Below are 16,158 nucleotides of genomic sequence, written 5' to 3' on the forward strand. Positions count from 1 at the left end.
TTTTTTTCATTGAGTTTGGTTTTGTTTTTTGGTTTTCCAACTGGATATAATAAAAATGTCTGAGATTTTGCTACATAATTTGATATTTCAGAAGGGTCAACACTAATGTTTTAGGTCAGTTCAGCAGGCTTGAGTTCAACTCTGGAAGTGGGTAAGTTCCAACAGGATTCTAACAAATCCACCCAGAAGAGCCAGAATGTGTCCATAGATTATTTATGTTGAGTTCCTCCACTGGTAGAACAGGGAAGCCCTGAAGGAATCGTGTAGTTGTCAGAGCATCAGCTAAAATACTTAGAGGCTCTGAAATCAAATTCAAATCCCCAAAAGGCCCACTTAGCCCTCACACTACAAGGTACATTCATGGAGTATAATGTTGTCTGCTATAGGAGGCTTTAGGATGAGACTTTTTTTTTTTTTTTAAACATCTTTATTGAAGTATAATTGCTTTACAATGGTGTGTTAGTTTCTGCTTTATAACAAAGTGAATCAGTTATACATATACATATGTTCCCATATCTCTTCCCTCTTGCATCTCCCTCCCTCCCACCCTCCCCATCCCACCCCTCTAGGTCGTCACAAAGCACCGAGCTGATCTCCCTGTGCTATGCGGCTGCTTCCCACTAGCTATCTATTTTACATTTGGTAGTATATATATGTCCATGACACTCTCTCACCCTGTCACATCTCACCCCTCCCCCTCCCCATATCCTCAAGTCCATTCTCTAGTAGGTCTGTGTCTTTATTCCCGTCTTGCCACTAGGTTCTTCATGGCCTTTTTTTTTTTTTCCCCTTAGATTCCATATATATGTGTTAGCATACTGTATTTGTTTTTCTCCTTCTGACTTACCTCACTCTGTATGAGACTCTAACTCCATCCACCTCATTACAAATACCTCCATTTCATTTCTTTTTATGGCTGAGTAATATTCCATTGTATATATGTGCCACATCTTCTTTATCCATTCATAGGATGAGACTTTTATATCAATACAATGCACACAGAACTTTGGTCTTAAAGATCCCATGCTATTTTTGATATCAGGAGAGGCTTGCCTTAGCGTTCTCAGCCAAAATTTCTGGGACTCAGCTGAAATTTTGGAGTCATTGAGAACTTGGCTATATATATCTAATCTCAGATTAATAATAAAAGACATTTTTAAATTTAAAATCTCAAACTGTCTTACATATCTAGAGTAAGTAAAGTGCTCCCAAAAATGTCTCCCTACATTAGAATGAGAAGAATCTATGTTGGCCAAGTTTTCACCTTCGAACTGCATATAGAACCATGAAGCAGTTCTAAAAATTTCCAAAGATTCCAGTAAATATAAAGTTCTCTAAAGCTTTTTGGAAAAAGAGATTTTCTTTTGTTTGTTTCACCAAGAAACCTGCTACTTGTCTGTATTCATCTTAAAGCACCATCTCCTGCCTCTCTCCCCTTTTTTTCACTGGACGATGAATGGGACATGAATGAGATCAAGTGAAGTTCTTTAAAGTCAATCATTCTATCTGTCTATTTATCTGTCTCACTCTCAGTCTCTCTCACTCTGAACTTTCATGCGTAGCTACTCCTGCTCCTTAGGTCAGCATTCCTTACACTCTCTTTCAGATAAATCCTAAGGATCCTTTAGCACTCAGCTGAGCTGTCACTTCCTTCAGAAACCTCTAGAAATTCTAATTGTCTTTCTCTCACTTTAAGCTTCTCCTCTCTTTTGACCAGATTTGAACCTTCCCAACTTCCACAGTAACTTTTGCTTCTTTCTGTCATAACGCTTATCTATATATCTCCTCCTCCAGCAAGAGTTCCTCAAATCTAGACTGCCTTATCTGTACCTAATTTGTAGTCTAATTTTGTTAAATATTTGTTAATAAGTGTGTAATGGAGGGCTGATAAACTACTTTTTCGCTCACTGGCAGAGATACAAAGCAAATGTGCATCTTTTCTTTTGAAGTTGTTAACCAATTACATTCATTCATTAATCCATTGAAAATATTTATTGTAAAACTCATATGTCTGGCACTTTAGGCACAGAAGACAGAGTGATAAACAAGCCAAAAAGTGTCCCTCTTCTCTAGAGCTTATATTCTACTGGGGGAGACATACAGTAAAGCAAACCAAAGCAAAAAAATGTAAATCTACAATATGATGTCAGTTGGTGTTATATGCTATGAAGAAAAGTCATTCAGAGCCAGGGATAGAAAGTGAATGTTTGTGTGTGGTGGGACGGGGGCAGGAGCGGGGCTCAAGGGAGCCTTTTCTGACCTGAATAATGTGAGTGAGTGAATGAGAGCAAACATGGAAGGAAGAGCGTTCCAGTTAGGGGAACAGCAAATGCAGATTCTGACATGTAAGCATGTTTGATGTACATGGAGAACAGCAAGGAGGCGGTGTGGCTACAGCAGAGAGAATGAGGGCAGAGTGGTAAGAGAAGGATGTAAAGGTGGGCAGAATTCTGACCATTCAGAGGCTTGGAGGCTCTTAATGGTTTCTGCATGGGATGCATATCATGCAAATGTGAAGGGGGCCCCTTGGAGAGCTTTGATAAGGGACATGACAGTCTGATGTAGGTTTTAGAGGGAGCACTCCAGCTGCTAGGTAAAAACAGAATGTAGGAGGACACAGGCAACTGTTAGGAAGTTCTTAGGGTAATCTGGGCCAAAGATGATGGTGGCTTTACCTAAGGTGGTAATAATGGAGGTGGTGGGAAGTCATCAGATTTCAGGTCAGTTTTGAATGCAGAGCCAATAGGATTTGGCGCTTACTATTGTGAAGCTATGTTTTAAGTTTATTACAAAGTAAATAAGGATCAGGTTAATCTCATTATTAGTCATAACACTAACAACACATACACATGCATAAACACCTACACACCAAACAGATATAGCTAATGACACAAAATACATGAAGCCCTTGGATGCACATTTTCTTTGTATCTCTGCCTGATCTGAGGCTATAGACACTATTTTTAGATTGTATGGGTGACTTAGAATTCACCTGACAACCAGAGTAATTGCTCCCAGTGAGCTCACTAGTCTACAACTGCAGTTTGTCAGCATTCACTTCACAAATGCAGTGCCCTGAGTCCAAATATTAGTGTGCCCATGAGGAGTTACTTCTACCCCTCTGCCATCACAAAACCCTGGTTTGGTGTCCACCCAGAAAGGCTAGGCTATCCCAAGCTCCACTTCAGAGATATAATAAAAAAGGAGAGGTTTGGAGTTTGAATCTTGACTTTGCCACTTAACTGACTGAGTAACCTTAAATGACTTACTTAACCTCTCTGAAACTTAGTTTACTCATGTGTGAAATGTAGATAGTCAACAAACTTGGAGAGATGTTTGAAATTCTTCCTCGTCCTAATTCCTGTGCTTCTGGACCTCATTCAGAGTCTTGTTTGGAAAAGTATAGCATCAAGGTAAAACTGGTGAAACCACCAACAGGAACATCCGTGGCATATTCAACATTCACAGCCATGTCCAATGTCAGAATTTGTCTCTGCTCCAAAGACCTTTAGCTTGGAACAATTCCCGTCTAGAGTGGCATCCCTAGGACTGCCTGCTGTCTCTGTAACAGAATCCAAAGACAGTTTCCAGTCTCAAGTTTCCATGAAAATCCTTGGCACTCTTGAGGGTAATAATACTGTCAGCACAGCAATCCACAAATAGAGATGATAATAATGTCTCAGAAAGGAGGCATCGAACTGAGACTTTTTCAAGATTTGGCAAGTCAGTCTCTTTATGCTGCCCTTTTGGTCACTGAAGAGCTAAGGCCACTTTAGTTTCATTAATTTTAGAGCAGTGTTTTAGGATAAAGGCTAAAATTGCTCCAGTGGGAGAGAGGGAAAGAAAGAGCAGACAAGAGCCACGGGTTGAGAGTTGAGCAATGTGTCAATACCAACAATGGAAATCATCAGCAGACACTGAGGGCAAATTACTTTCATATATAGAAATTACGCCACAATAAAAGAGACTGATAGATGCTTACACAGCTGCGGTTATTAGGGCGACATAATAGCGTTTGTTCAAAGCAAATATTGAAGTAGCAGCAGGCTCAATATGACAGGCTTTCAGACCTTACCAACAATGGAGAAGAGACAAGTACCAAATAAGGCAATAAAATCATCAGGGAAAAAAGAATAAAGATTGAGCCCTGGGTCAATGTGATGAAGTGGGAGTGATGTGAGGAGGGTTTTAACCAGGCTACTTTTCTGGTGTGTGAGGTTAATTCTAGATATCTAACAGGTTAACAGACAATTTTCAATTGTACAACCTGTGCATAATTAGAGTGGTGTTTGTGAGTTGCTCGTTTTGTTTGTAATTGAAATTTGGAGTTTGGACTGTGCAATGATTGATATCAGAAGGGAGATGGAACATGCAAAGAGTTGGCATTTTGTCCTCCAGAAGGAAATGTCCCGTAGATAAAATAACCTAAAAACTTCTTTCCCAGCAGTGCATTAGAATGTGTAATTTGGATAAAATGTATTATTGGAAATGGTGGTAAAGAATGAACTAAAATAAGTGTGTATCTCTTCTGTTGATGTCATCTTTTAACACGGTGCCTCAATTAAAACTAGGCTCTCTCTTCTCAAGAAATAATATGTTTTCTTCCCTTTCCCGGACACATTTTACCTGAACAATAGCATTTGGTTTTGATAAATATACCCTTTGATGTCATAAGAGAGATGATCACTACTTTTATTTACTTCTTGTCTTAACCTGAAAAGTGGCTCTGGAAATACTACTTGTTAAAGATGCCAAGGAGAGGAACAACTTTACCTATTATATAAAATTGAATATTATATGTGATTTTTAGTCATTTTTATAAATTTATAGCAAAAAGCAGACTCTATAGCCACTGTTTAAAAGTTATTAGCATTATCAGCCAACCAACTCTAATTCAAGGAATACTGTAACTCATAGACCATAATCTGATTATCTCTTCTGTAAACTGTATTTCAGGCCCTTTAACTACTTAAAAATTTCTTCTTTCTTCTGAGCCTGAGAGCCCACTTCTTATGGAGGAGTTAATTGTGAGTTTGTAAAGCTTAATAACTTCACAGTTTCATTTGCTTCTTTTTGTTCAACTGAAAGAGGCCTTGAGAAAGTTTGACTGACATTTATGATAATTACATTTGGAGATTAAAATAATTTAGGGTTTCAAAAGGTTTAAAATTTATACACCATATTGGACCTCACATGATTATGGCTTCCTTCACATCATTTTAGTCAGGTATTGAAATCCATTTGATGTGAATGTAATAGTCATTTTAATGGATATTGTTAATTCCTTGTTTTCAGCATAATAGATAAAGGGGATTTTAATTAAATTCATTGTGTGAATACTTATTGGGGGTAAAAAGTTTCACAGAATTATTATTTTTTCTGGCATGACGTGTAAAGAACATTGTAAAAGACAGGGAAGAGAGCAATGTCAGAGTGCAGCTATTAGAATCAGGCCAGTTTCATCTCCCCCACAGATGATGGGGCAGGCTTCAAATAACACTAAAAAGTGTGCCTTGAGACTATAGTGTCCATAAGGGACCAGCAAAATGTAACAACATTGCTTGCTTTCTTCAAAACTGGTGGAACTCCTAAAGGTGAGAGTTTAGGTTTCCCCAAAAGCCTCAATAGAGAGCCCAATCCTAGGTCCCATAGCAGCCCGCTAGAAATACGGTAAGAAATGGCAAGAGCTTTTGTCCCAGTAGTTCCAGTTCCTGTGACAGCTCAGAAAATCATAAGAACTGCTTCCCCCTGAGGGTTTTAGGACACTCCTGGTTATAAACCCTGGGTGACCAAGGGGCTGCAAAGGTCATTGGTCTGGTCACAAAGGAACTATGACATCAGAGAGGGTAGCATTCAGGGAATGAAAAGTCCAACAAGAACCACTGAGATGGTGAGTTTATTTTGGTAGAAAGGGAAAGCCTGAATTATTTATTCTGTAGAATTTTTACAACATAGTATTGATTGACCATGTCTCTCTGGGTCACTAAGCCCAGAAACTCTGCCCTTAGCCTGCTACTCACAAACCTTTGTCATAAATTCCTTAATGTTGTTAGACCACTTTCATACAGCACAATCATTAAGTGTAAAAATATAGTGGAAGCGTCCACTGGGGAAAAAAATAGTTATATGCAGTTCCAACCATTTCCAAACAATCTCTGCAATGAATAAACCCGCTACACTCCTATCTTATCTTTGAAACTTTGAGTTAGGATGCTAATATTAACTTACGCAATAGGTATATTTATACACTTACACACATATAATACGAACATGTTAATAGTTTTCTCTGGGCAGAGGAATTATGTGTGACTTTCTTTTCCTTTCATGTGACAATATTACAATGGTAATGAATATGCATTACTTTTAAAATCTGCACAAATGCCTTGAAAAATTGAAAAAGTAACATATAAAAAGGTATCTTTCTTTCTCTCTCTCCAAACAAACCCAGTTCCTTCCGCATTCAGTGTTTATCCTAACAATCTCTCCAAGATTTAGAAATAGTTGGTATGGAGAGGAATGTATAAAATCTAACTACATCACACTTCTTAATTTTCCCAAATTAAGTGGAAGGAGTAGTTTTAATACATATTCTTTGGGGAGAAAAGGGGACACCCACTTTTTTTAAATTGGAGTATAATTGCTTTACAGTGTTGTGTTAGTTTCTGCTGCACAGAGAAATGAATCAGCTATAGGTATACCTATATCCCCTCCCTCTTGGACTTCCCTCCCCCCCCATCCCACCCCCCCAAGGTCATCACAGAGCACCGAGCTGAGCTCCCCATGCTATACAGTAGGTTCCCACTAGCTATCTATTTTACACATGGTAATGTATTTATGTCAAACCTAATTTCCCAATTCATCTCACCCTCCCCTTCCCAAGCTGTGTCCATACGTCTGTTCTCTACGTCTGCGTTTCTATTCCTGCCCTGCAAATATGTTCATCTGTACCATTTTTCTAGATTCCACATATATGCATTAATAGACGATATTTGTTTTTCTCTTTCTGACTTACTTCACTCGTATGACAGACTCTAGGGTCCATCCTCGTCTCTACAAATGACCCAATTTTGTTTCTTTTTATGGCTGAGTAATATTCCATTGTATATATGCACCACATCTTCTTTATCCATTCATCTGTATACCCACTTTTAACATGAACTCCCTGATATCACTCTCCCTTTCATGATTAAAATTCTCAGGGGTACTTCTTGCCTCAACCTCCTTGCCAAACACTTCTCAGTATTTACCATGTGCTTCTACCTCCCACCCACCAATTCCTTAAAACTCATCTCCCAAAAGTCACCAATGACCTCCTATTAACCCAATTAAAATATGTTTCTCACTCTTCCTCTTTGACCCTTCTGCTATATTTGACAATTTTGACTTGCTCCTCCTCCTTCAGAAATCAAAGGCAAACTGAATTTATTACTCTTGCCCTTCTCTAATTCCAATGTCTATTCTTATCTTCTCTAATTTCAATGGCTATTCTTTCTGTTTTCATCACCCATTTTAAGTTTTATCTTGGCTCTGCTTGCTCCTCCCACGTCCCACGTGAAAGCCATTTCCAAGTCTGTTTTCAATCTTCATGCCACTTTATTTCAGCAAACATTGCTTTAAAACCTGCTACATATTTGACATTGTGCTAGGCACTGGGTATGGACTGAAAACAGAATGATATGCAAAGGAGAAAGTGGCAGATTTGCTTGAAGAGGGTATGGAATAACCTCCCCTGGGAAGAGGTCGGTCTCATAGGTCATAATAAAGATGCTAAACTTCTTAGACTTCATCTCATGAACAAAGGGAAACTGAGGAATTTTAAGCCAGGAAGTAATACATATTTTCATTTTAGAAAAATTGTTAAAAGGAGTGAAAGAAATGAAAGAAAATACTCAACTAGAGATGAGGAGACTTACTGGGACATGATTCTTGTTGGCTAGGTGAGAACTGATGCAAGCATGAACTAATGCAGTGTCAATGAGGATGGAGAAGAGTGAAAGAAGTTAAGAAGAGTCGGAATTAAAGAGAGAAAATCTATAGGATTTGATGTTGATTCCATATAGGAGGGACAGAAAGCGAGAAAGAATGGAATCCCAGGATTCTGATTTGGGTTTCTGAATGGATGATGCTGATGCTGTATCTTACAGATAGGCAATATAGGAAGAGGTTGGTAGAGGAGACAGGGGGTTGAATTTTAGACACATTGAGATTGAGATATCTCAGGGAAATCCAGGGAGTGTTGGCTAGATGGATCTGGAGCTAATGCTCTGAACTGGAATATAGATTTGACACTCAAAAGTATAAAAGAGATAGTCCAATCCTATTATAACAGGAAAATAGATGAGACACTCAGGGAGAAAGAACAGAATAAGGAGAAAATATCACTAAGTCAGAGTCCAGGAAGTAATGGCACCCAAGTGTAAGAAGAAAAAATTAGCAAAGGAAAAAGAAATGATTGCTAATTCTATAAACCCACCTGCATTTGTGGTGATTTTCTGTTTTCCTTCTTGCTACTACTGAGGTGTCCCACTAAAAATTTCTACCCTCCCAAGCAAGCTTGCAAATAACTCCAAAATCTGTGTCACTGACTCAACTTCTTCTAAACTCCTTAACAAGACTCTCCAAATCTGATTCAAGTCTATTTTACCCAGACTTTTCTACCATAACTCTCTTACATAGCCTCTGAGTTTTAGCCAGTCAAGACAATCCCTTTTCTTCAAACTTTGCATTCACTGTTCTGCCTCTCTGCCTTTATTCATGTTGCTCCTTCTTCCTGGAATTCCCACATCCCCCATACCTAGCATCTCCACCAGCCATTGTTCATCATCCTTACCCATGACTTATGAGAAGCTAAAAAGAGCCCAAACTGGAGGCACTACCATCAAAGGGAAAAGGACAAAAAAATACTAATATTTATTTGGGATATACTAATGTGTTAAAACTATGCTAGACAGGCAGTATGTGAGTGCTTGTGAATAAATATCATTTAATCTTCACAGCAACCTTAGAAAGTCCCTTTTGTAGATGAAGACACTGAGGCTCACTCATCACTTAATGAATGTTTATCAAATGTCTGTTATTGCCAGGCACTGTGCTAGATGCTAGATAAACAATAGGGAACCAGAGTCTCTAGCTGCTCCTACAAAGAGCTAACAATAGTGGGAGAGACAAATATTAAAATATATTTGTGTAAATAAATGTTTAATGGCAAGTTGGAGTAAGGGCCATAAAGTGAAAGGATGGGAAACTAAGTCAGGGAAGGAGGTCTCTTTGCTAAGGCAGGCTCATTTAAGCTAAGACCTACAGGATGAGTAGCCAGATGAAAGGAGTGGAAATAATGTTTCAAGCAAAAGGAAGAGCCTGTTTGAAGTGTAAGGAAATTATGAAAGGCCAATGAGGCCAGAGAGACATGAGTAAACTGGAAAGAAGTGCTCTGTGAGACTGACAAAGTAGGCAAGAACAAGATTTTGCATGTCCTTGTAGACCATGTTTAAAAGTTTAGATTTTTCTCACCAAGCAATTAGAAGAGATTGAAGGATTTTAAGCAGCAGAGTTACACAAGACCAATGTTTACAACAAATAAGAAAAACTAAATAAAGTCATGCCAATAATAAATGGTAGAGCAAAAGATTAAACACTGGGTCTGATGCCTAACATTTGCAGAAAGTTTGTAATCTCAGTCCAAGCCTATTAGCATAATCTGAAAGGCATGGTCACCCTTGGCCTGGCTTGGGTGGTCTAATTCAGATACTGATGCCTTTTTTTTTTTTTTTTTGGCCACACCACATGGCATGTGGGATCGTAGTCCCTGACCAGGGATCGAACAAACACCCCACACCCCTTGCATTGGAAGCATGGAGTCTTAACCACTGGACTGCCAGGGAAGTCCTCTGATGCCTTTTTTTGTTTGTTTTAATTCGAAGACTTAGCTGACAATCTCCTGAGTAACATAAACTTTCTCTTTTCCATATGGAACCATAGGGCTGTCTTTCAAGTGATGCATGCTTTTTATATCCACCTGTAGCAAAGGTAAGCTTGTCTGCCTTTTAACTCAGCATCATCCCCTAGAATGACAACTGTGGTCCAATAAGGTGTTTGGGGTGGTGCTGCTGCTGTGAAAATCAGGCACATCAGTATCAAGGCTTCCTAGAAAGACATCTAATTAACCAAAGGCAGCATCGGGTGGGAGAACCTGATTGCCTAGTTTCCAAATCTGGCTTCACCATGTTAACTGTATGACCCTGGGCTAGGGACTCGGAGCCTATCTTCTCATCTATAAAATGGGGATGTGATAATAATAATAACAATAACTAATTCATACAGTTGTGAGGATTAAATGAACTAATATATATAAAGCGCTTGCAACATTACCTAGCACTAAATAAGTTTTATATAAGTGATGTCTATTATTATGAATAATAATAATTATAAAGGCATTTGAAATTTAGGGTGTTTCTAAGAAAAAAATTGTATATATCCATTTGTAACCATTTTTTATAAATAGACTGGCCTTTTAAGGTGAAGAACCCAAAGGAAAGAGACGTTATTTCATATCCCTACGGCAACATGTAAAGTTTGTGCTTGTCAGATGCTTCATGACCACTTTTGCGCTTCTGTCCCCACATGAGAAGTAGGAAAGCTCAGACAAGTGGACTGCGTCCCAAGCTGGAGTCTAGTAGAAGGTACACGCTCAAAGCACCACCTCTGAAAAACACTGGCAGACTGGCAGGATCTGAAATCCACTCAATAACCTTTTAAGACCGTTTCTGGTGCTTATCAAATCAACAACCATTAATAAGGTACAGAAACAAGCCTAGAGACCATGTCAGATTGAACACTTCACCAAGGTGACAACTCCTAAGAGATTCTAAACTAGTTTCTAGACAAGTTACCTGAAATATATTACAATTGGCCTCCCCACCTAATCCCTGCAATAGAGAATGCAGAGCAGGTAGGGAGAGGGCTTCCCTGATCCTATTACTACATTGAAGAAATGCAAGGTTCTAAAACCATTGGTTATTTAAATGGAATGAGTCCTCAGGTTTATTGCTGTCATGTTTTGCCAAATGTTGAGATCTAGCTCAGGTGTCCAAACTGACCTCTCCCTAGAGGAAAGAAAGAGGGACCTTGAAAATGTTTCCAAAACTAGGAAGAAAAAAGTGTAGAAGAGGGAAAAATTGGATAAAATCAGGGTAAACTTAATTGTGGGGGAGAGGCACTGGCAAGGAATGAAGGGCAAAATATAATGAGTAACTGAGCACAAACAGTTTTCACATATTATAGTTGAAAACTGATTTAAAGAGCATCAAGAAGAAAAGATGCTAGGGAAGAAGACAGGTAATTTCCCTTGCAACCTGACTCCATTGTGTACATGAGGACAAAACTAAAATCTTCTATGATTCTTCTACCCAGATAATCATCATTAGCTTTTTGGCATGTATGCTTATTATATTCTTAATGGATATATTTATATAAACTTAAGTTAAATTGGAATTATACTTTACACATTGTTTTGTAAACTAACCTTTCATTTAATAAACGCTTACCTAAATTATTACTCTTCTAAATTATGATCTTTAATGACTGCTTAGAATCTTCTCTTATGGCTAAATTCTAAATTATTCAATCAATAATCCATTGTTGACCATTTCAATTGTTTGCAATTATAGTAATGTTGCAATAATCATCCTTATATCAGATTATTTCTTTAGACTAAGTGGAAAGAGAATTATTAGGTTGAAGGCTATAAACATTTTTAAGGTACGTGTGATATTTATTGCTAACTTGTACCCATTAAGGTTGTACTATTTGCCTTTCCACCAACAGTATATAAGTCTACATTGATTAAAAAACAAAATATAAGCAAAGCTAAATAACAGTTTCTACATCCAAATAAGAGGAGGACAGGAACTATAAAGTTATAATAATTAAAAGAAGCAAGCATAGCTTTTCTTAAATTAGTGAGCAAATAAAACTGATATATTTATCACAGATTCATTCTAATGTTCTTCTAAACCTTTTTCTTTTTTTTTTTTTAATCTCATTTACCTCTTAAAAAACACAGTAGAGGATAACTCAGACAGGCTTTGGAGTGAGACAGAAGTGGGCTCAAGTCCTAATTCTCCAGTTGAAAACCCTGGTGAATTATTGAACTCTGTGAGGTTAAATTTATTCACATATAAAATGAGCATAAGCACACCTCTCAGGATTGTTGGAAAGACCACACAAGATGGCGAATGGAAGTTGCTTAGGACGGTGCTTGATTCTTAGTAGGTCTTCTCTCCTGGAGAATCTTCCATCAACTTTATTATTTTTTTTCATTAATTTGTTTTGGAGTCTGGTTGCTTTACAATGTTGTGTTAGCCTCCACTGCACAACAAAATGAATCAGCCATACACATACAGATATCCCCTCCCTTTGGGTTCCCTCCCATTTAGGTTACCACAGCGCATTAGGTAGAGTTCCCTGTGCTATACAGTATGGTCCCATCAGTTGTCTATTTTATACATAGCACCAATAATGTTCCATCAACTTTAAACATGTTCTGTTCATGGTATTTTTTTCACATAATGGGAATATGCTCATATGTTGCTGAAATGAATCTAAAAACTGTTGTGCCCATTCTTCTTTTGTTAATTTTTTTTCATCAGGAAATATTAAGAAATAAGCCATAAATCCTGACATAAATATTTAAGAGAAAGCTTTATTTGTTCAATGTTTTAAAAGTTAAAATTACCAATCAAACTGAGAAAAGCAGGATCTGCCCTTCAAATACCAACTGTGTTGGCTAAACCCTTCTTCCTCCTTCTCCACGGTTATGCAGCCCTTTTCCTCAAGGGGTCCACCCATTAAAAGAGCCATTTTTAGTCTCTTTGTCCTCACTGTTTTCTTATATTTTTCAGATCTTCTCTCATGATTAATCTTTCCCATAAACTCCATGCATCCTGATTGCTTCTTTTTTGCTCCATTTTGTGATTTAAATTCTATCAGGCAGTAGGGTTGGGAGGCCAAAAAGCTTATAATGTGAGACACTGAAGGATAAAGTGGTAGAGACTTGTCTAATACACTGATGAATAGCTAACATAATTGACTCAAACATATGAACAAAAGAAAGTCATAAGAACTAAAAATGCGTGGGCATTGAACTATGTCATAAACGGGAGATTAGCCCAATGAGTCACAGAACCATTCTGTCTGAATATTAGAATATGGATTGAGAGGAAAATAGACGAATTTTTACCTTTTGCTCCAGAACCTTCATTTTTTTTTCATTGTGATAAATTAAGCTTTCACTTTTTTAAAATCCTAAGTGTGAGTGTATGTGTTGACTAATGCCATCTTGTCTGCATTTACTGTTCACTGTGGTTACCCTTGGGAATCAGCATCCCATTCAAGAAAGCTACAAATTGATCAGATATTCAAATTGGCCTCTGTAATGGCACAAGATGAGTGCATTTCAAGGGAGGATACTGCTGAGCTTTTTGTCCTTTAGTTTTATATAAAATTAAGGAATTTTTAAAAAGAAATTATGATGTGTTGCCATGTACTAAATGTTTGTGCCCCCCCCCTAAAAAATTTGTATGTTGAAGTCTAACCCTCAATGTGATGTTTTGGGCAGTGGAGACTTTGGGAGATAATTAGGTCATGGGGGTGGAGTCATGATGGGACTGATGCCCTTATAAGTACATGAACAGCACAAAGCAAGAACACAGCCATCTATGAAGGAGGAAGTAGGCTCTCACCAGACACTGAATCTCTTGGCTTCTTCATCTTGGACTTCCCAGCCTGTAGAACTGTGAGAAATAAACATTTGTTGTTTAAGCCGCCCAGTCTATGATATTTTTGTTGTAGCAGCCTAAACTGATTAAGAAAGTTTTCAATGTTGATGAAGTTTGCCATAGTACATCAATAAAGAAAAGAAAAAAAATAATAGGATAAGGGATTTATCTGATGTGATTATTAGGGATAAAGGCAGGTAACAGCATTTTCCCAATGAAGTCTATTTCAGTTTGTCATATAAATCAGATCATACACTTTCCAAACCTCTCAAAGGTTTTGAAGGCAAAGGAGGCAGTCACATAAAACCCTGGACCCAGTACTGGGTCTCTATGTTACCAACACATCCAGATAGTCTGCAAAAAATCTATTGGTCCCACACTTTAATGGCTAATCTTTTTTTCAACTCTCAGCAATAATTTAATGCTAGGATTTATTCAAGATATAATTTATATAAATGGTTAAAGTCAAGATAATATTCGCTTAGATATTCACTCATGCTAAATGTTTGATCTTGAAGAGAAAACACAAATCTCATATCTGTGCATGGAAGATACCATTGAAGGCCTAAGAGCCATTACTCTCTTGTTTGCTAAGAGAATCCTGATTTTATTCTTGTGTAGGAGAAGAAATGTGTTCAGAGAAGGTAAGAACTTCCTTAGATCATTATTGTTCTAAATCAATCATGGTAATTCCATTCCTTCTTGCCACTCATTTTGTAGGAGTGGACATGTAAGCTAGTTCTAGCCAATGTGACATAAGAATTCAGCTCTGAAGGGAGCTTCTGAAAAATATTTTCAGACCTGATAAAAAGAGACACCAAAAGAGAAACTCTTATTGTGCATTTAGATGCTGCTACGTGAGGTCATGTTACCTTGAGCTGCAAAAGCAAACGTATGAACACAACAGGAAAGACCTAAGGACAAAAGCCATCACACTAAGGGTGGAAAGATGGAAAGGTAAAACCCTTCAGTGAAGACATCCTTATAATACTGAATGAATCCTGAAATTCACCACGTTAAGACTTCTTGTTTAGTGATACAACACATGCTTTGTTTTGTAATTTAAGCTACTTTTTTAAAAAAAATTATTTATTTATTTATTTTTGGCTGCATCAGGTCTTAGTTGGGGCCCGGGATCTTCACTGAGGCATGCAGTATCTTTCGTTGTGGCATGCGGGCTTTCTCTTCTCTAGTTGTGGTGCGTGGGTTCCAGAGCATGTGGGCTCTGTAGTTTGGAGCACGCAGGCTCTCTAGTTGAGGCACGCAAGCTCAGTAGTTGTGGCGCGTGGGCTTAGTTGCCCCGCGGCATGTGGGATCTTAGTTCCCTGACCAGGGATCAAACCCGTGTCTCCTGCACTGGAAGGTGGATTCTTTACCACTGGACCACCAGGGAAGTCCCTAAGCTACTTTTAATTAAATATTCTGTTACTTGCAGCTGAATTTATCATAAATGTTATAACTAGTTAGGTATGAGACATCACTTCCAGGAAGGGTCATAAATCCCACATCTACTTTGCCTTTAGCCTACTCTTTTTCTATATTACTGTATCTTTCCATCTGGAACCACTTTTCTCTCTTTCTCCCCTGAACTACTGGCCCAATATCTCCTCCCCTGTAATGCTGTCCTACATTCCCCTGCAAGAATGGAATTACTCCACTATCTGTGTTTCTATATAATTTAGTCACTATCAGCATTATTGCTACTATCATACAATTATAAACATTGTATCATGCAATTATAAACATTATATGTGTACTCTGTGCCAGACATGCTAAATGCTTTATATGTTTTACATGTATTACATCTTGTGGTAGCTTATATTATTTGTTCCTAAATATTTATTGGCTTCTCACTGGTGCCATGCTCCTAGATGGCAGAGTATTCTTCCCTACCTATTTATTTGGGGCTTGGCCATGTACCATGATTTGGCCAATGAAATCTGGGTAAACCAGATGTACCATATGTCTGAGCAGAAGCTTTACATGCCTACATATAGTCTGGCTCTGTCTCTCGTACTCTTGTCTTCACCACAGGAACAAGATGTTCAAACATGCACCCTTAACATGACTCCCAGAATGAGAAGACATGTGGAACCCAACAGAGACCAATCAAGCCCAGCAAAACAACAGATAATCTGCAGCACTCACGTAACAAGAGAAAGAAGCACAAGTTGGTTTTAGCAAGCCAATGAAATATGGGGCAAAAGCTAATACAGTACCATTTAATCTAAAACTCATAACAGTATGAAGTAACTATTATACTATTATCCCATTTAACAGTAGAGAAGACCAACTCCAGTTACAGGACTTAGATTCTTCCCCCCTATAATATAATGCACATCTGTTTCTCTTCCACTAGACAACTCTTTAAGGATAAGAACTA

At 38.0% G+C, this 16,158-nt stretch overlaps 1 protein-coding gene across 2 annotated transcripts in view; it reads right to left on the bottom strand.

Moving 5' to 3' along the window:
- DIO2 (iodothyronine deiodinase 2) overlaps positions 1-16,158 on the bottom strand; it is a 72,942-nt gene that overhangs the window by 43,222 nt on the left and 13,562 nt on the right. The gene's annotated exons all lie outside the window — the stretch shown is intronic.

Source organism: Balaenoptera musculus, chromosome 2, assembly GCF_009873245.2.
Source record: "Balaenoptera musculus isolate JJ_BM4_2016_0621 chromosome 2, mBalMus1.pri.v3, whole genome shotgun sequence".
Lineage (NCBI taxonomy): Eukaryota > Metazoa > Chordata > Mammalia > Artiodactyla > Balaenopteridae > Balaenoptera > Balaenoptera musculus.